The sequence below is a fragment of the Dermacentor variabilis genome, chromosome 1, assembly GCF_050947875.1.
Source record: "Dermacentor variabilis isolate Ectoservices chromosome 1, ASM5094787v1, whole genome shotgun sequence".
In the NCBI taxonomy this organism is placed as follows: Eukaryota; Metazoa; Arthropoda; class Arachnida; order Ixodida; family Ixodidae; genus Dermacentor; species Dermacentor variabilis.
The window spans coordinates 269,829,610-269,851,430 of NC_134568.1; the positions used below are offsets into that span (position 1 = coordinate 269,829,610).

Here is a 21,821-nt window from a genome sequence, read left to right on the forward strand (position 1 = left end):
GATTAGTAAAAGGCGACTGGAGAATTGGTGGAAGAAAAGTAAGGAAACCACAAACAACGGAGACATACAATAACAAAGTCCACTATAGGGGTTGAGAAACTTTCGTTATGGGAATTCATCGTGTTTTTTTGTCTTGTTTTTTTTTTCTTTTTAACATAGGTAGGAAATTAGGCAATAAAATAACCAAAACTTGGTGGCGCAACCCACCGCCTTGTTCCAAAGGGGACGATCATAACATCCATCCATAAAAGTTTAGTACATGCATGCATAGAGTTTCCTACAATTCTTGTAGGAAACTCTATGCATACATGGAGGAAAGCCGCGTAGTACGCGTAGCGTCGGGGGGATAACCAAGAATGTGTCCCCTTCCCCAGCGTAAAACGGCCTGCGACAACGCCCGCTTGCCCCCTTCCCTCTTCTCCAATTATTCTAGGGATCGACCATAGACTAGCCGCGAAAAATATTCTGGCTACGCCACTGCCTCTACGGATAACGAGAATGGCATAATTTGTGATGTGTAGACTGCAAATGTAGATTTAACATGCATGAGATTTAAGACGCTCAAGAAAGTGTCATGTTTGCGCACTGTGGTAGGTGAGGGCGTGTGCCTTGTTTTGAACAGCGCTGCAGCTCGAACCGTTTTCTTGATCACACAGTCTCGCAAAGGGAGAACTTTTCGAGGGCGACAATACATTGTCAACAACATGTGTGCCTGCGGAAAGAAGCTGGTTTACCAGCGTATATACTCCAAGGTGTTTTAGTATGCGAGTAGAGCGTAGTCAGGATGGCCGAGCGGTCCAAGGCGCTGCGTTCAGGTCGCAGTCCGGTCTTCCGGGCGTGGGTTCGAATCCCACTTCTGACACACTCATTTTGCCGCCGCGTCTACTTTTTTTCAACTGATGCGTATACTGCGGATCTTCTCGAGAAGAAAGCTCTGGGGTGCGATCTTGTACGCGTTCCAAAATAGAACGGAGGCGGTTCGTTCCACCGAGCCATATACGATTCGTCAATTTGAACCGTGCCGAACGCCATGACGTCAATTGTGACGTGTATCTGCTGTCCATCATTCCGTGTCGCCTGCTATCGGACGAACGGAACGGAACATGCTGCCTATTTCGTGACGTAAAGAACGGACCGCCTCCGTTCTATTTTGGAACGCGTACAAGATCGCACCCCAGGTGTTCGCCACAGATGTTAATAATATGTGAAACGATTTTATTATTGCGTGCACGAACCCGTGTACAAATGCTCGGATCGCTGCCGGTTGCCGGGTCAGTGGTGTATTTGTTGCTGCAAATAGCGCTTTTAAGCGTGCGTGCAACCGACGCGTGATAAAGGCGTTGGGGGAATTAAGCTACCGGAGATGAGCGACAGCCAAAGAACCATATGAAGCCATGGAAGAAAGTATATGCGCTTGAATAGTGTGTTTAGTTGGACATTACTACTTTCTTTTAAAGCACCCTCTTGAGAACAGAAAATGGAAACAGAGCAGAAGACTGCAAGCACAGTGGCGTACCAAGTGTGTCTCGAGTGTGTGTGTGTGTGTGTGTGTGTGTAGGGGGGGGGGTCAAACCGCAAACGTCTTATCTCTCTCTCTCTCTCTCTCTCTCTCTCTCTCTCTCTCTCTCTCTCTCTCTCTCTCTCTCTCTATAATCATCAGCCTGGTTACGCCCACTGCAGGCCAAAGGCCTCTCCCATTCTTCTCCAACCACTCCGGTTATGTACTAATTGTGGCCATGTCGTCCCTGCCAACATCTTAATGTCATCCGCGCACCTAACTTTCTGCCGCCCCCTGCTACGCTTCCCTTCCCTTGGAATCCAGTCCGTAACCCTTAATGACCATCGGTTATCTTCCCTTCTCATTACATGTCCTGCCCATGCCCCCCCATTTCTTTTTCTTGATTTCAACTAAGATGTCATTAACTCGCGTTTGTTCAGTCTCCCAATCTGCTCTTTTCTTATCCCTTAACGTTACACCAATCATTCTTCTTTCCATAGCTCGTTGCGTCGTCCTCAATTTAAGTAGAACCCTTTTCGTAAGCCTCCAGGTTTCTGCCCCGTACGTGAGTACTGGTAAGATACAGCTGTTATACACTTTTCTCTTGAGGGATAATGGCAACCTGCTGTTCATGATCTGAGAATGCCTGCCAAATGCACCCCAGCCCATTCTTATTCTTCTGATTATTTCAGTCTCATGATCCGGATCCGCGGTCACTACCTGCCCTAAGCAGATGTATTCCCTTACCACTTCCAGTGCCTCGCTACCTATCGTAAACTGCTGTTTTCTTCCGAGACTGTTAAACATTACTTTAGTTTTCCGCAGATTAATTTTTAGACCCACCCTTCGGCTTTGTCTCTCCAGGTCAGTGAGCATGCATTGCAGTTGGTCCCCTGAGTTACTAAGCAAGGCAATATCATCAGCGAATCGCAAGTTACTAAGGCATTCTCCATTAACTCTTATCCCCAATTCTTCCCAATCCAGGTCTCTGAATACCTCCTGTAAACACGCGGTGAATAGCATTGGAGAGATCGTATGTCCCTGCCTGACGCCTTTCTTTATTGATATTTTGTTGCTTTCTTTATGGAGGACTACGGTGGCTGTGGAGCCGCTATAGATATCTTTCAGTATTTTTACATACGGCTCGTCTACACCCTGATTCCGCAATGCCTCCATGACTGCTGAGGTTTCGACTGAATCAAACGCTTTTCGTAATCAATGAAAGCTATATATAAGGGTTGGTTATATTCCGCACATTTTTCTATCACCTGATTGAGAGTGTGAATATGGTCTGTTGTTGAGTAGCCTTTACGGAATCCTGCCTGGTCCTTTGGTTGACGGAAGTCTAAGGTGTTCCTGATTCTATTTGCGATTACCTTAGTAAATACTTTGTAGGCAACGGACAGTAAGCTGATCGGTCTATAATTTTCAAGTCTTTGGCGTCCCCTTTCTTATGGATTAGGTTTATGTTAGCGTTCTTCCAAGATTCCCGTACGCTCGAAGTCATGAGGCATTGCGTATACAGGGTGGCCAGTTTTTCTAGAACAATCTGCCCACCATCCTTCAACAAATTTGCTGTTACCTGATCCTGATATATATATATATATATATATATATTCCGAAGTACAATTGCAATAAGTTAAAGAGCCTGGAAATACGTCTGTCAGTTATATTTAACCCTTTAACGGGTAGCTCAACAATATTGTTGACCTAACAAAACCATCTGCAAAAACGAGCCAAATCTGAATATTAGACTGTGCCTCTCAATTTATATCCTTTTATGTTCTTGCTCAACTGTGGCATACACAAAAATGTCAGTCGTGAGCAGCAGGAGATGTTTTGATGACAAACTGGAGGACTTCGTCATTGTCTTAGCGTACATGGTGGTCGTTTTTTTTTTCACCAATGCCTTTTTTTTTCTCTTTTGTTTGAGCAAGCTTGTCTTTTTTATCCCCATAGAGGTGCACCTTAAGAACACGCATTGACCTTGCCAAAGCAAGCATCAAACACCAGTTTTTGACCATACATTGACCTTCAACTAGCTGGTCAACAATATTTTTCACCTACTATATCTCGCTTAGCTTTTAGACAATCTCCTCAATATTTCAGCTGGTGTGTATTTGAACAATATAATGAAGAAATAAAGCAATGAAAATATTCTAGGCTAAGCCTTTCTTATCTTGCCAGTTAAAGGATTGGCATACATATACCTATTTATCATTCACACATGGTGAACCATGGGGGCCCGAAAAATTTCTTGCAGCTATATAAAATCTCAAGCTGATACAGGGACAAAAGGTAATAAGTACCTCACAGACATCCCAGATCCCGCCAAGTAGCAGCAGTACAGCGCACATAAAAATGTGCATTTGCTGCAAATAATTTTAGTAATTAAACAAACAATTGTACTTGATGTTTAAGTATACAACATAAACTTACCTTGGGAGAATCACAACGCGATTTGCAGCGAAGCTGTTTCTTTCGAACAATCAATTGCAATAAAACTTTCAGTAAAACTTCGTTTCATGTAACTATATCGCATGCTTTAAAGAGTTGCCTGTATATATATATATATATATATATATATATATATATATATATATATATATATATATATATATATATATATATATATATATATATATATATATATATATATATATGACTGTCACGTTTGAAACCTTGCCGGTATGTAATGCTTTGGAGCACTTCTTGTCGGCAATTCTTAAAAAAGCCAGTAGTTCATCAACAAATATGTTACTTCGCCATAAAATTTACCATGGTGTCCTCCGTCCCTCTCTGCCTCCCATCACCACCCCAACTCAGTTTCCGCTAGTTTCGATATCGGTTGAGTTCACAGTTCTTTTAGGGCAACGGGATAAATTGTCTGTTCGCAAGACACATTCATAAAACTCCGGATCGCTTGCATGCATAATTTACTGCAAATGCCATAATTAGACCCCTGTATTTGAAGTTTACCTGCATATTACCCATAACGCGCCCTTTATTTTCGCCAGCTGTAAACAAAATGTCGTCTTTAGTTCACCGATGATATCGCTGAAACCCAGTCGGAACGTGTTATGACTTCTGAAAATAAGGAGAAAAAAAAAACGACGGCTCAGTAATTATTTGGAACGCTTCTAACTGGATCAGGAACGCAAACATTTTGTCCCACATTGCAGTTACCGTATCCCCCTTCGCTTTCCACAAAATGTAGACCTGTTGTAATATACAGCTATGTTGGGACACTGGGAAGCATAACTGATAGCGGCCATATCACACGCTCTAAGACTTGAATAAGAATTTTTTTACAAAGGCGGTGTTTGATCCAACCGTACTAAACTTTGCACAGAGAGTTTCCGTAGCGTACCACCAATTTTCGTACCACCAACTTGGTGGCTTTTATAGTTCTGCCAGGGCAGCGGGGTCAATTCTCTCCCGCTCGTTAGACGTGTTCAAACGCTCTAGAGTGCTTGCATACATAATTTATTGCGAAAGCCCCAATTACCCATGTATTTTGACCTTCACCTACACGTCACCAATTAAATTGTCCTGACAGTCACCAAACATAACGAATCTGCTTCCTTTAATTTAGTGAGGGCACCAGGCGAAGCTAATATATCACGCATGAAAAAGTAAAACGAAATAGATGACGGTTCAATAATTATTCTTAATGCTTCTAAATAAGCCAGAAACGTTAACACTACGCGACACATTGCACTTAAAATGCCGCCTATTCCTTCAAAGTATGAAATATCTGAAACGCAGAGTTCTTTTGGGACATTCGGAAACCTAGCTAATAGCAGCAGCGTTATACTTTCGAACACTTGCTTACAATTTTTTTTAATGCTGTATTTGATCAACACGTATTTACTATCGCACATAAAATTGGCGTATTGTTCCCCTTATGTTCGCGAAATTTGACCGCATTTGTATTTGTAATCATGCCAGCGTGGCTTTTTAAGTTTTACAGCGCTTGTAAAACAGACTAATAACGCTATGGATCACTTGCACATGTATTCTACTGGAAAATGCACATTTAACCCACCAATTTGGAACATTGCCTACAAACAGGCAATACCATTCCCCTAATTTTCCCCAAATAAAAACACGATCTCTTGTTCAGCTCACCGAGGACACCAGTGAAACAAACTACGAATCTCGTATGGTCCACGAAAACACATGGAAAAAGGGGAGTTTAGTAATTATCTGCAACACTTGCATCTAAAGCAGGAAAGTGAAAATTTCGCAACGCATTCCGTTTAAAATTCTCTCAATTTTCACGGAATGTCAACCGTCTGTTGTGCTGTTGTACTAGGAATCTGGGATACATTTAGATTAGCGGCAGTATGGCACAGTGGAACGCTTTATTGAGTGATTTTCTACAAAGGCTGTAATGAACCTACATAGAATAAAAATATATCGCTCGTCACTCAGAACATAGCTTCGTATTTCGAGTAAATACAAACACCATGCCCCGAATATTTCATGGAGGATACCAGGGGAAAACAACTAAATGCCAAGTATGGCGCATGAAAATTGGGAGAAAGCGACTACTCAGGAACTGTTTTCAGAGCACATAGCAACCTACACAGTGCGAATTTTCGGTACACTTCACCAAAAAGTGGTCCTCATTTTTTCGATATACGAAATACCTGAGGAAGTATTCTGTAATAGTCCACCTAGTGGATATGTCTATTTCGCCTGCTGTTGAAGTTCTGGTTAGCTGTGGTGCCTGGCTGCAGTGGATGCTCAGTCCAGCTCAGCCAATCAGAACTTCAGCAGCAGACGAAATGGACATGTCCACTAGGTGGACTCTTACAGAATACCTAACTTGCTGCTTTTTTCTCCTGTCGGAAAACAAGTAATAGTGTAGCTCTTATTTAGAAACAGCCTGAAAATGAAATTGTCAGTCAAAAGTGACACATGCCTTAGAAAAGAATCAAATCAGTGTTCTATTGGTATTGAAATGGGTCTGCACGTTCGAACAAGGTCATTTTCACGAGCATATCTACGATAAGTCGTGCTTACACAATGAAATTCGGCAGTTACACCTGTAAGAGGTTTATTAGATTGTTGATTTTGGTAAGATACCGAGGCTGCTACGCTACGTAGGCTATCTCAGACAGAGATTAAATAGTTCCCGCATTTGATAATCCAATGATTTCATGCTGTAAGGCACACCAGTCGGGCGCGGCTGATCATAATACGTTATCCGGACCTCCCCCTCTCCCGCAGGTTAAATTTACCAAGCTGATTGTGTTTTTGAATACGGATATAGCGGTCCCAAAGAACTGTGCATGATGCAAGTTACGCAAGCTGACATTTATTAGGGCGTAAACTGTCCAGCGTCAGGCGTTCTCCGTAACGCGAGTGTGTATGGCCAATTCCGCGCGTGGTCCGCTATACAGGGCCTCCCAAAAAGGCACAACAGGCAATCCTCGCTGTCCAAGCAGGGATGCGTAGTAAAGGAAAGCATTACTTATGTGGTCACTCTATTAATAAAGAAAATTTAGCTTCAGCTGTAGTTTTCTTGAACTGTTCAGCGTGCCGTCGAAAGTGCCCGCTTTCAAAAGTGAGGGGAAGGGGGCAAATAACATACTTTGTCCCCCACACACTTCTGAAAGAGGAGGGGCAAGTGCCCCCCCCCCCCCTGTATATACGCCTATGCGCAAACACGAGGAATTGGAATTCACAGCTTAAATCCGCGTGACGCGTGCTGTACTCTAAATAGCGCTTGAGCCACGCGGCCAAAGGGCTAGTGTAGTTATTAAAATGAGCGAATCGTTAAACCTACATTGCAGCACAGGTGCAGTACAAGGTGTCTTTTGTGCAGTGGCGTAGCCAGGGGGTGGAACACCAGGCACGTGCCCCCCCTAGAAATTTGTGTTTTTATACGGTGCATGCCCAGCCCCCCACCTCTCACATCACCTTCTCCGTCCCCGGTCAAGCGGGTGCCCCCCCCCCCTTCTCGAAAAATATTTCTGGCTGCGCCACTGTTTGTGTGCAAAGCAGTATAAACGTAGTAATTTATTTTTCTAGCTTTTAGTGCTGCTTGTGGTATTTAGCTAGGTTTACAGGCCCTTTGCGTTGTGTGCCAGAAGGCGAGGCCATCTGACAGCATCCGCAGCTAGGGTTATTCTTTTATTTTACGATATGTTTGATGCCAGAATAATTTCTTAATTGCACCAGCTATGGGTAAAATATCAACGACAACTTCTGCGGTAAAAGTAACGTAATCCTTGCGAAATTTCAGACGGACTGGCTGGAGCGCGTCATTAAAAGCGTGCGGCATCGAATAGATATGATGTCGTCGCGAAGAAGTAGTGAAGCAGCAAAGAAGCGGTCCCACCTATTCCTCGGCCCCTTTGATTTAGGGGAATGCAGAGAAAGAAGAAAAAAAAAAGCAGGGTGGGTGAAGGTAGTGGGTATCGTAATAGAGAGACTGAGAAAGGGGGTGATGGTGCACTAAATAAATACGACTGCCCCATCCCCATAGTTGTAGTGATGGGAGTAATGTCATTTCATCCGCAACGCTGTGCTAAGTCTGTAGTTCTACTCCGGGAATTCGATGCAATAAATATATGCGCAGCGGGGACGGGGATATGTTCCAGGTGCGTTTTGTCGTTATTACCACCTAGTGGGATGACGCCCAACTGAACGTTGACAACCATCTGTAACTACACATGGCTTGTACTGATGGCGGAGGCTAACAGTGCTGGGCGAGCGTTGATGGACTGCTGATCGCCTCTATAACGCGCACGCATGTGCACCGTATCACGCCTGATGGCCACAGGGTTCGATCTGTCTTTTGCAGCAACGGCTACGCGGACCGAACTGCTTGCCTGCAGCGGGATGTGGACGAGCAGGTGTTTGTCCGTGCGCAGGACTCGGGCCGGGTCGTCCGGCCGCAGCCGAAAGCGGTCTAGGCCCAGCAACTTGGCACCACGCAATTCGGCGTCCGGCGCCTCGAGCAGAGGCAAGGGCACTGAGTGCAGCGAGCTCGCCGCATCCGAGGACAGCAACTTGACGAGCTTCTCCGCGATCGCCTCACCCACGTTGCCAGGGCCCTCGTTCAGTCGCCAGCCGCCCGGCCGATGGGCACTCGAGCAAGCGGGTCTCGCTGCCGACTTTCGCTCGAGGCCGCGCCTGCGTTGAAGAGCTCGTACTTGTGTAACTCGTTCAGAGGTTGCGGAGGGTGGGGCGGGAAGGGGCGATGAACTAGGGCGACAGGCTTCTCTCAGCAGTACGCAGTAATTCGAAGGCCACGAGCGGGCAACGTGGGCGTCCTGTGGGCGGATCGTGCCTACATGCAGAGCAAACTACGTGAAACGTGCGGGCTGGCTGTCCAAGCGACGGTGCTTCATTCACTTTCTGCAATGCTGCGCGAATCATCGAACTTGCTTTGCCTCAAACTGGCACCATCTTGGAGGAGTATATGCCGGCGGGCCTTTATGATCACATGCGTGGGTTTACTGGAACGACAGCGCAGGGAAACGCATGCGCCTAGATCATGCTTCTTTCGGAAGTTGCTGTTAATAACGGACAAATCTGATTGAGGTGTACGATGTCAGGGCTCAATACCAGCGTACGCTTGGTCATGTGCAGCACCGAATCTTGTGTGATGATCTATGTTCATTATATCCACAAGCCTGGCCCAGCCAGGTTGTTCAAGAAATCTCTGTCAGGGCTAATATAGATAGATATAGGCCGGGTATCATAGCTCGTGTATGGAGATAGCGACACCGAGTGCAGTTGCACAATTCCTCACAACGCAGGAATTAACGGAGATCGTGGTTTTGGCTTCACTTGCCAAAACCACGATCCGAGTATGAGGCACACCGGCTGCAGCGGCAGAGATCGAACCCGCGACCTCGAGCTAAGCAGCGCAATGTCGTACCCACTGGGCTATACCACGGCTGGTGCCGTCGTGGTCTTAGAGGAAAAAAAAACAGAAAAAAAACAAGACGCAGAGCCTTCCTGAGCTTTGAGCGGCATATTTATGTATTTCCGCAGTTGGGGCCTCGATAATTTTTTTTCAACTAGGCGATATCTCATTTTTCATCTTTAATGGGACGTACATTTATGCAGGCTTAGTTATTGTTCCTGATCGATCTATACATGTGATAAAGAGTTCACGCAGAAATTCCACTGGAGTTGGCTAAGTATGCGTAAGCATTGTGCCACTTGCTCATCTCCACGCAGCTCGGTGTCATTATCAATCTTATCAAACTTGATCCAACCAATATAAACACTTATCGACCCTTATCGGTCGTTATCAACCTTATTGGACTCTATCCGACCCTTGTCAACCATAATCGGTCGTTGTCAATCTTATCGCAATAGATCCGATCCTTATCAACCTTATCAGACTTTATCCGACCCTTATGGGTCCTTAGCAACCTTATCAGAACTGTTCCGATCATTGTAAGCCGTTATCGCTCTTTAGCACCTTATACGCACGCGCGCCGAACCATTATCAACCGTGATGAGACCTACATAACCACTCATCACTTCTTATCATCCTTATGAACTCATTAACTGCTTATCTATCAGTGTTGCGCGACGCCATGCGCATGAGCCCTCAGGGGTCGGTGGCATTCTGTTCGGTGAAGAAACACCCCGACGGGAGGCATATCCCGCGACCACCGAAACGCATTGGGAATGTGGCGCGTTTGTCATTAGAGTTCGTAAAGTCTCAGTTCTTCCTTATGTCTACAATGCACCAAGTCGGCTCTACATGTAGTCCTAGAGATGGCGTTTATTCCACCATCACCAAATCTTTCAACAAAGCCTTTATAAAAAACTGTTCTCCTTTGACATTTGTGTTGTACCGCCGGTACAATGCATTCATATGGTTAAGATATATTCACCTTTTGGTAAGACACTTCTGAGCGTGGGGTCGTAGGTTGGAAACTCACCCCCGCCAACGTTTTTTTTTTCCTTTTGAATTTACTTTCTTTTGTACATTAATTTCTTTGTAGCGATTCGTCTTACGTGACGGATGGACGGACGGATTTCTTCGTTGGGTAGGCAAAGCAATGCTTAAGCATCTAAAAAACAAGGTCACGTCAGTTTGCTCCCCATGATCAACTTGTGTTGGTGAAGGAAGTTCCGAACCTCACGGTCCGCGTTAGAGTTTCGGTTGAGCTGACGCTGGCAGCAGTTCTTCGATAGACCGTAAGCTCAACATCGATACCAAAGTCGTCCAGACTTCTACACGACTTACATGGGAGTTTGTGATATCAGTTATACACTTCCCGCTACATGCAGTTTTGAAATAATCATATCAAACTACTCTTTTATGTTTATCTTAGACAGAGAACGGGGAACAAGCCGCGCTATAGATTAATCAGATGGACTGAGCATGACAGCCTAATCAGAAAAGTGCGGCAGAGTGCTGTTCTGACGTGCGCACATCAGAGGGCGCCATGATGACATATTGAAGATAGTCCTTGACCTGCCGTGGTTCCTTAGTGGCTGTGGTGTTTGGCTGCTAAGCACGGGGTTGCGGGATCTAATCCCGGCCACGGCGGCCGCATTTCGATGGGGGGCGAACTGCGAAAACCTCCGTGTACTTAAATTTAGGTGCACGTTAAAGAACCCTGGGTAGTCCAAATTTCCGGAGTCCCCCACAACGGCGTGCATCATAATCAAATCGTTGTTTTGGCACGTAAAACCACACACTTTAATTTAACTTTTAATATATCACTTGGAGTAGAAAAAGACTGCAATTGTACGAAAGTACCGTAGCTGCAGAATGCAAAGGCAGAATATGCTAAAGCACCTCCATTGTCGCTCCACCGCTGCTTTGGTCAGCGGAAATATGTATGGAGGGGCTTAGATTAAGAACATGCAAGAGAAGAAAGAAAATAAAAAGCGTTAACAGGTCCGAGTCGCAAATTCGTGGAACATTTACGACAATCGGAAATAGACCGTGTATTTAAATTTAAAAAAAAAAGTACATATGTGGACAGAAGTTTGTTGCAAATCAAAAGCCTTGCCATGTTGCCTTCGAATGAGCAGCGTTGCTCCACTTCCATTTGAGGTACCGGGATTGTACTTTCGTTACTTACCTGAGCTGAACGGCTCCCGATTTCAGCCCGGCCATGCACGGATGTGTTGGCAGTAACAGTCGCCTGTGAGTTGACAGAAGAGAAAGCAAGCGGTGTTGCTCGGGTATACACGAAGTTCGAAGCAGTATCGGCGTTCATGAAACCTAATGTGAGCACACACACTGATTAGAAACGGCGCAGTGCTACACTGATTAGACTTGGCTACGACGCACAACATTAGGATCAAAGCGCTATGTGCTGTTAAAGTGCTGCAGTTTCTTACACGCATTCATTGTTTGCTGTCGCTGCTTTTCTCTCTTCGTCTTTCACAACAAGTTGTCAGTCAACGCGAAACCGGCCGACTAATAGCCGACACGCCGTAGTGGGTTCAGCCATACCATTAGGTACCAAACCAAGCGAAGCCAAGCGAGATAGTAGACCCACATTTCTGCGTGTCATATTTTTACACGGCGCAACAGCTTTTCGAACACGGTGCTCGCCTAAAGCATGGTGTATATATTATATTATGCGGTCCGAATTTCAGAATTTGGGGTCTCTGTGATATATGGGTCCTTGTGATATTTTTATTGAGTTCTCGCCAGAAAATAGCGGCTACAAAACCGAGCGCCGTTAACTGTTTCTGCCACACGGCTAGAAATTACGAAGTGATGCAAAAATAGTCAGAATAGATCACGGAGCGCGAGCATGGAATTCCAGCAGGTTGTGGGGCACAGGAGAAATTAGGTTTATGGGCGGGGAAAAAAACAGAAAGGAAGGGAGAAATACTGTAATTTACGATTGCTCCTCCCGAGCGCAACCTTTGAAATATATGCTGCATCACCAACATTTATCTATCAGAGACACATACTGATGTTTGCCACTCTACTTTGGCGCCCACGGCTACTATACCGTGCAATTTCAGTTTGTGTATACATTTTAAGTTTAATTGCTAATTTTTTTCTTCTTTGAAACGTACTTCTATCACATATCGAATGAGCGAGCCTGAAGGAACCGAGGGGCTATATTTTAGCAACGACCGTATGATGCAAACAGAACAATGAAACCAAGGAAATAAAAAAAATTGGAGGACGCTTAAGCTTCGCCTTCAAGAGTGGAACGCGACAGCGTTCCCGTCGACCCGCCAAGGGGTGTAAGACAATGGGCTATGGCGCAGCGACTACGCGTCCCGCATCGGACGCGGTGAGCGTCGAGCAACGCAGCGTTCGGCGCGACAACGAAATGTGCGCCTGAGCAAGCGACGCACGCCCGAAACAGCTCGTTTCTAAGGCAACACCGCGTTCACTAGAGGCGCTTTTGTACCGCTTTGAAGCATCGAACTCGTGGCTCAGTGGTAACGTCTCCGTCTCACACTACGGAGACCCCGGTTCGATTCCCACCCAGCCCATCTTGGAAGTTGCTTTTTATTTATGAAGTGCCTGCCGTGATTTATCACTCACGGCCAACGCCGCGGACGCCGACACCGACGCCGACGACACCGGCTTTTCTGCGACACGAGCTCCTTAACGCTATCGCGTTAAAAATGGCCAGGCTTAGCTTGGTTAAGCCAATAATGCGTTGCATATTGCGCGGTCAGGTGGTGGCTGCGGCCGCGCGCGACCGCGCGAGTTGGGGCCCAGCTTTTCCTCCGTGACGTCACGCGCCAGCGCAGCGCCCCTAGCGGGAGGAGCGGGAGTCAGGTGGTGGCTGCGGCCGCGCGAGTTGGGGCCCAGCTTTTCCTCCGGCTATCGTGACGTCACGTCACTTGGTTGCGCTGAAGGTCAATGGTGGCTGCCCGGCCGCGCCCAAGGGCTGAACTGAGTGATTGCAATATGCAACGCATAATAGGGCAAATTAACTCTTCAATTCATTACATATTGCCACCTGGTGTTTTGAGCCAGCGTTGTGTGCCCAGCAAGAACGGCGAATGAAGACGACGAAGTCAAAGATCTCGCGCCAGCTGGAGAACCGTCCTTCTTGTGTCTGACATTTTCGCGTCTGGCTGCTGATACTGCTGCTTACTCTTGACTTAGCGCGTGACAAACTGGTGGACGTGCGGGGTAATCTAATCTATGCACCAAACCCCTCCAGGCAGCAGGTGCTCCAGCCCCGTACCGGTGGTTACGCCTGTACACCGCGCCAGCAGAAGGATCCGTGGACAAGCCCCTGAGTTTGGACTCCTCCCAGAGAAAATGGCAGCTCCGACCACCCCAACCGGTATGGAAGGCACAACGCCCGATTCATTGTACGCTACTCAATCCGCGAACGCTGAATCCCTTCCACGGCACCATACATGAGGACGTTGAAGATTGGCTGCTGCACTATGAACGTGTTGCCGCGTTCAACAAGTGGGATGACGCAGACAAACTGAAAAACGTATATTTCAGCCTTAACGATGGCGCACGTGTTTGGTATGAGAACTGTGCAGATGCCCTAACTTCATGGGCAGAATTCAAACGCCGAATTCTTGAGACGTATGCGAGCCCTGATCGCCGAGAGCGAGCTGAGCGTGATCTCCAATCCCGTATACAAATGCCGAACGAGGGTGTCGCAATGTATGTCGAGGACATGACGCTTCTCTTTCGACGAGCCGACCCTAGCATGTCGGAAGAAAAGAAGGTGCGGTACCTGATGCGCGGAGTGAAAGAGCAGATGTTCGGCGGTCTCGTGCGCAGTCCTCCCAAGACTGTCAGAATTTCTTTCCAAGGCCATCACCATGGAGCAGACTCTTCGCTAGCGGACACCATCATACGAACGCCAAGTGAACACTGCCTCACCTACGGACTTCTTCGGAGCTCTCGATGGTCACGTCGATTTCTTTCGAGAGCTCATTCGTTCCGTGATCCGCGAAGAACTCCAGAAACTGTCGGTACCTTCACAGCCGACGCTCAGGTCCTTGTCCAGCGTTCTCCGTGACGAAGTCCAGCATGCGCTGAGAGAACCACCCTTCAACACAGAAGCTCGACCGCTAAGAAACGACAGCCCCCGTATGTCATATTCGCAAGCCTTGAGGCAACCTGCCCCACCTCCCTCCCCGCTTCGCGCCGCGCGCCCGGCCATGCTAGAGCCCGTCCAAGCTGCCTCGTATTACCAGGACCACCGACAGGCCCCAAGGAAATCAGACGTGTGGCGGGCACCTGATCGCCGTCCCCTTTGCTTTCACTGTGGCGAAGCTGGGCATGTCTACCGACAGTGCTCCTATCGAGAGCTCGGACTACGCGGATTCTCAGCGAACTCGCCGCGACCTAGGTTCGGCCAGCGTCCTCCTGAAATTGAAGACTACGTTGTCCAGCAGCGCGGATCTCCATTAGCTCGACACCAGTCACGCTCCCCTTCGCCGCGGCGGTTTTCTCCGACTCGCCGTGCGTACTCAAGCGTGGTGCAGGGTCGGTCGCCCAGCCCACGACGGGAAAACTAACCACAGCGACCTTTGGGGGCGAGGCCGCTCAGTCTGGACGTGCTCAAGGACCCCTACCGATGCGTACGCAGACCGACGATATATCGACGACGACAGCACCTGCTGATTACGGAAGAAGAATTTCTTTGGACATTCCTGTACTGCTCGACGGTCGCGAATTGACTGCTTTAGTGGACACTGGAGCGGATTATTCTATAAACAGCGAAAAAATGGCTACGCTGCTGAAGAAAGTGACCACGCCTTGGAATCAAAAGCCAGTTCGTACAGCTGGCGGGCACATCGTCACACCACTCGGCATGTGCACGGCACGAATACAGATTCGCGGCTCTACGTTTGTTGCCAGTTTGAGCATTCTTCCTCAGTGTTCTCGAGACCTAATCATCGGCATGGACTTTCTCAGGGAGCACGGAGCTATCATCAACATTCGACAACGCCTCGTCACTTTCTCGATAAAGAGCGCCACAGCGATGACCAACACCATCCACCCTCGAGCATCTCTTCGTGTCATCGATGACGCTGTCACGTTACCACCGCGTGCAAGTGTCGTGGTTCAAGTGGCATGTGACAGGCTCGTACACGGTGAAGCGGTCGCAGAAAGCAATCGCTCTCTCCTGCTTTCTCATGGTGTTTGCGTAGCAAGAAGCCTTGTCGATCTCCACGATGGCCACTGTGAGGTTCTTCTCACCAACTTCAGCTACGAACACCGGCACTTCCCCGGTACTGTCATCGCCTACGCCGACCCGATCGCCGATGTCACTGAGTGTTCTGTTTCCGAGGCAATCGGCACTGCTGAAGCACCTCTACGCAACGTCGACATTAGTCCAACGCTTCCTAAAGAGAACAGGCAACCCCTGCGCGAGCTGTTGCTTGAATTCCACTCTTGCTTTGCACGGTCGTCGAAGATACGTCAAACATCGATTACGAAACATCGTATCATCACCTATGACGACGTGCCCCCCATATGGCAACAGCCTTATCGTGTTTCCCCGACCGAACGACATGCGATTTAAACGCAGGTGAAGGAAATGCTTCAAGACGGCGTAATCCAGCCTTCATGCAGTCCCTGGTCATCGGCAGTCGTTCTTGTTAAAAAGAAAGATGGCACGCTTCGATTTTGTGTTGACTACCGGAAGCTAAACAACGTCACAAAGAAAGACGTGTGCCCGTTGCCTCGTGTCGACGATTCTCTGGACAGGCTGAGGCACGCGAAGTATTTCTCCTCTATCGATCTGAAAAGTGGCTACTGGCAAATTGAAGTAGATGAGCGTGACCGCGAGAAAACTGCTTTCGTAACTCCGGACGGCTTTTACGAATTTAGGAGTACTCCCTTTCGGCCTCTGTTCCGCTCCAGCCACATTCCAGCGAATGATGGATACCGTTCTCGCTGACCTCAAATGGAAAAGCTGCCTTGTCTATCTCGATGATGTCGTTGTCTTTTCGGAAACTTTTGACGAGCTCCTTCGACGCCTTCGGAATGTACTCGAAGCCATTCGATCGGCTGACCTTACACTCAAGCCAGAGAAATGCCATTTCGGTTACGAGGAACTGAAGTTCCTTGGTCACGTCGTAGGCGCGGCAGGTGTTCGGCCCGATCCCGAGAAGACTGCTGCCGTAGCAGCTTTTCCCTCTCCAACCGATAAGAAAAGTGTCCGACGATTTTTGGGCTTGTGTGCATATTATCGACGCTTCATTGAAAATTTTGCGAAGATTGCAGATCCGCTATTTCGCCTTACGCGTGATGACGCGCAATTCCTCTGGTCTGATGAACAACAGATCGCCTTTGCGGAGCTACAACGTCGATTGTCTTCTCCTCCCGTGCTCGGTCATTTTGATGAGGATGCTGACACAGTACGCACTGACGCCAGCAATATCGGTCTCGGAACTATCCTGGTGCAACGGCAAGACGGGACTGAACGAGTTATCGCCTACGCGAGCCGCACTCTGTCACGCGCAGAGTCCAATTATTCCACCACAGAGAAGGAGTGCCTCGCGGTTATTTGGGCTTGTTGTGACCGACCATCACGCTTTGTGCTTGTTGACCAACCTCCAAGACCCTTCTGGACGATTGGCACGTTGGAGTCTGCGACTCCAGGAATTTAACATCACCATCGTTTACAAGTCAGGCAGAAAACATGAAGATGCTGACACGTTATCACGAGTACCTGTTGAATCTCAGAATCCCGACGAGGAAGATGACAACGCCTTTCTGGGAGCCCTCAGCGGGCCGGATCTGCTCGCTAAACAGCGATCGGACGCTGAGTTAAGACCCATCATCCATTACTTAGAAGGCGGCATCGCGTCCATTCCTCGCCCTATTTCGCGACGGTTGTCGTCATTTTGCCTACGACAGGGCATCTTATACAAAAGAAACACAGGTGCCGGCGACAAACCACATCTTCTAGTAGTACCTCAAGCCCTTCGCGACGACATCCTATTAGCCTGCCACGACGGGCCGACATCTGGTCACTTGGGCTACTCAAGGACTCTGGACTGGGTACGGCAACTGTACTACTGGCCTAGATTGACTGCTTGCGTCAAACGCTACGTGAAAGGATGCCGTGAATGCCAGCGCCGCAAGTCACCAACCTTCAAGCCTGCAGGCCTTCTACAACCCATCGACCCTCCGCGTACGCCGTTTGATCAAGTTGGAATAGACCTTCTTGGATCATTTCCCTTGTCTCCCTCCGGCAATAGGTGGATCATTGTCGCAACTGACTACTTGACGCGTTACGCTGAGACGAAGGCACTACCACGCGGGACAGCATCTCAAGTTGCCCAATTTTTTATGCATCACATTGTGCTTCAGCATGGCGCACCGCCATTCATCATCACTGACCGAGGGACAGCATTTATAGCGAAGCTTCTGGACGACATCTTCAAGCTGAGTTACACGAGTCATCGAAAGGCCACTGCATACCACCCTCAGACTAACGGCTTGACAGAAAGACTAAACAAAACACTGGCAGACATGAACGCTATGTACGTGGATGTGCAGCACAAAACGTGGGACGCAATCCTACCGTACGTAACGTTTGCGTACAACACGGCCACGCAGAAAACTACACGCTTCACGCCATTCCCCCTCGTTTATGGTCGAGATGTCCAAACTATGCTAAACGTCATGATTCCATATGAAGATACCGACCAGCTCGACCAGTTAGCTCCTGACGTCGAGGAGTACATTCAGCGCGCCGAGGAAGCGCGTCAACTGGCCCGAGTGCACATAAGACAGCAGCAGTGTACAGATGCAATAAAGCACAATCTCCACCATCGACAAGTTACCTATGAGCCTGGTGACCAAGTTTGGGTTTGGACACCTATTAGACGGCGAGGTCTCAGCTAGAAACTCCTGAGCAAGTACTTCGGACCATACACAGTACTAAGGCGTGTAAGCGACGTGAACTATGAAGTGATTCCAGACGGAGACCTGCCATCGCCCAAGCGCCGTTTACCACGCGCAGAGACTGTACATGTCGTCGGCCTCAAGCCGTATTTTACACGGTGAAGTGTACTAGTGAAACAACCTTTCTTTTTACCCCTTTTTTTTTTTTTTTTGCTGTCGTCGCGTCGTCCTCCAAAGAACTGTGAAGCGTTTTTTTTTTGTTCCCGACCACAGAACACATTTTTCCGTGTGCATTTCCGCATGTGTGCTAGCGCATTTCCTTCTTTTTTTTTGTCTTACCTAATTTGTGTAGTTCCCGTGTACGTTCTGTGTTTGAGCATCGAGTCGATGCTCCATTGGGAGGGGGAATAATGCCACCAGGTGTTTTGAGCCAGCGTTGCGTGCCCATCAAAAACGGCGATTGAAGACGACAAAGTCAAAGATCTCGCGCCAGCTGGAGAACCGTCCTTCTTGTGTCTGACATTTTCGTGTCTGGCTGCTGATACTGCTGCTTACTCTTGCCTTAGCGCGTGAGAATATTAAGCTTAAATTTGTGGTATTCTTCATATCCCTAATAAATAAAGAAATGGAAGTTAGACGATGGACAACTTTTCCGCCGGTGGGAACCGAATCTACTACTATTGCACGATTCGTGAAGTGCGCTCTCAGTTGAGCTACTAAGACGGCTGAACCGCTGTCCACTTTCTTGGGTAAACGATTACGTACATGTATTGTCTAGCCAAGGGAGTGTTAGCCAGCGCCACCCACAATTGCGGATGTGTAATATCCAATAAACTGCAAACATCACGTAATACATGGCGTCACGCAATACGTGACGTGTGGGTTCGGCTCCCATCAGTGGCAAAGTTGTCTGTTGTTGCCTACATCGAGCATGTGGCTACCCGCTAGGAGGATTGATCTTTCTTTCTTTCTTTCTTTCTTTCTTTCTTTCTTTCTTTCTTTCTTTCTTTCTTTCTTTCTTTCTTTCTTTCTTTCTTTTTTTATTTATTTATTAGAAGCACGAAGTTTATCGCAAACTTAAAGCTCATGCATGAATTATATAATTTATTATTGTGTTTAAAAACGGTTCAGTTCCCCAATGCTTTCCTTAACTCCGTTGTCAGTTGTCTTGTTATGTTTATCATAGGTCTAGTGCCGTTCCGTTGCTGTCGAAACAAAGATGTGCTGGTCCTGCTAAATAATTGCACATCACTGCCAGGAACAAATGATCTTTTACTGATGCAGCTCCATGCAAATAGACATGTTTTTAATCATCGCAGCTCAGACGATCGGCTTTAGCGCCACAGTGCACTATCGAAGCATGCGAACAGCGTGCCTGGATGCCCTCTTCGCCCGCCGCTCCATGTGGAGGTGCGCGTTGAGGCACCCTAATGCATAAGACAGTAATGCTTGGGCCCGGTGGACGGGAACACGGGCGAATGAATGAACGCTACAAAACATGGGTTCTTGCGGTCGTGCCGGCTATCGCTGCGCTTGGCCGACTTCATATCGGGACATCACACATCTGCGAGGCAGCAGTGCAGCACAGGTAACCCCCAAAAAGTAAGATAGTCACGATGCCCACAACCTTTCCATTTCTTATTCACCTGTCTTTTCCCCTGTCGTTTCAACTATGAGGTACTTCTGGCACAGAGGATGCTAGACTCTCGAAGTCTTAATGTGGCACCCTCCGAGAACACATACATATACGTGTTATATTTGTTCTGACGAACGCGTTCGCTCTATAACATCTTACGACATATCTACTTGATATGCGATATTGACATATGATAATTAATGTACAACTTGATAGCGGCGAAGTGTCCAGAATAGAACCCCTGAACGGTCTTGTTACTCTCCGCAGTAGCTCAGGAGTTAAGGCGCTATGCTGTTGAGCTCACAGTCCTCGGTTCATTTCCGGGCCACGGAGCTAGACCCGATTCTTACAGCGGCGGCCATGTGCTGATATTTCTCGCACCGAGTAATTCCTTACAGTCAACGTTAATTCACTCGCTGGTCTGGGACTTCGGCGTCTCTCACATACAGTGGTGTAGCTTTAAGACGTTAGACCCAACCAAAAAAGGAAAAGTCTTTTGGGGGTGAAATTATCATTTACATGCTTTCGTGCGCCATTCCGTTTCCTTTTGAGTGTTTTATTCCTGGGTGATAGCTTCCTGCTTAACTGCAATACTTTGTTGTTCCCAAATGAAATGACGAAACCCTTTGTAACGATGCGCAATACGAAAAGGAGTCTGAGAAAACTAAAACTATAACACCTAAAGGGAAAACTGGCGTCACCGTCTATGGGAGTTTCTTAAGGGGCGCCGTGCCGTCATGGGAATGACGGCGTATGTGTCTGCGAGGCTTGTGTTGGCTGGTGTTGTAAGAGGCTTCGTCTAAAATGTGGATATGGCTACACAAATAACGCGTCCTTAAAGTAAAATCGTCAAAAAATGGTTCCATTCACGCAAATTGCATCTTTACTCACCTACAAAGCATGATGAAGAGAAGAAAAGCAAGAACAGACGACAAACTGTTTCAAAGCGAACGCGAATCTTGTCGTCTGTCCTCCAACTTTAGCGGCCCGCTGATACTTTTTACGCATAATATAATTGTACATGCAATAACAAGTTCTTATGGTTAAACAAAACATGTTTCTGTGTAATAATAAAGCTAAAACAGCTTTTTACGTGCAGTTCTAGTAGAATATGAATCATTGTGACAGACGGAATGGTGTATGCCTGGCTCTCCGAGAACGATGCCAATCCGAAGTCACAATGTACCGGCATTCCCATGCATACCACAGCGCAGCAGCGCCAGATTTCCTTCTAGGTAATATAGTGAGAAACTCGATGCATAATGACTTCCGTGGATTATTCCTTTTCTTTGCTGCTCCTTCTTTACTTTTTTTTGTCATTAGTTGCATCTCTATAGTTGTTGTCGTTGTCGCTTCTTCTTATTCTTATTCTTCTTGGAGTCGTAAACGTTGTGCTGGAACGCAAAAAATGCCGAATTTGGGCGAGAAAGATCAGGCCATAAATAGAAATTTAGCTCCGAACAGTCGATAGAATTTGGCATTCTCATTTAAATGCAATTAATTTCTTTCTAATTGGTTTGGTGGTCGTCTAACGAGAGCATTTATGTTTCACATGTTTCACAGATTTGTTTTTTTTTTTTTTTGCTTTTACTCGCTTGGGTTGCCACACGGCATAACGTCAGTAGGAAGCTAAAGATAAGCATGCAAAGCCCGTTTCATAGGGATACTGCAACCGCAGCTTATACAATGTGCTGTCCGTGATCCATCGTTCGACGTCAGAGGTAATCGGCGGAAAGATCAGTTGCTTAGGGTACATGCAGAACACGCCCTGAGGGGACGTCACCAAGCTAGAACTGTGCCGACAAATATTCAGGGGCAATTTTATTTCTCATGCGCCTGTCTGGGCGCTTTACGTTCTTTTTTCTTTTTTTTCG

General features: G+C 47.3%; 1 non-coding gene across 1 annotated transcript; it reads left to right on the top strand.

Annotated features, from left to right (window-relative positions):
• Positions 1 to 778: 778 nt before the first annotated feature.
• On the top strand, positions 779 to 862 carry TRNAL-CAG (transfer RNA leucine (anticodon CAG)). Its single transcript has one exon. It is a non-coding gene; the product is annotated as a tRNA-Leu (tRNA).
• The last annotated feature ends 20,959 nt before the right edge of the window (positions 863 to 21,821 follow it).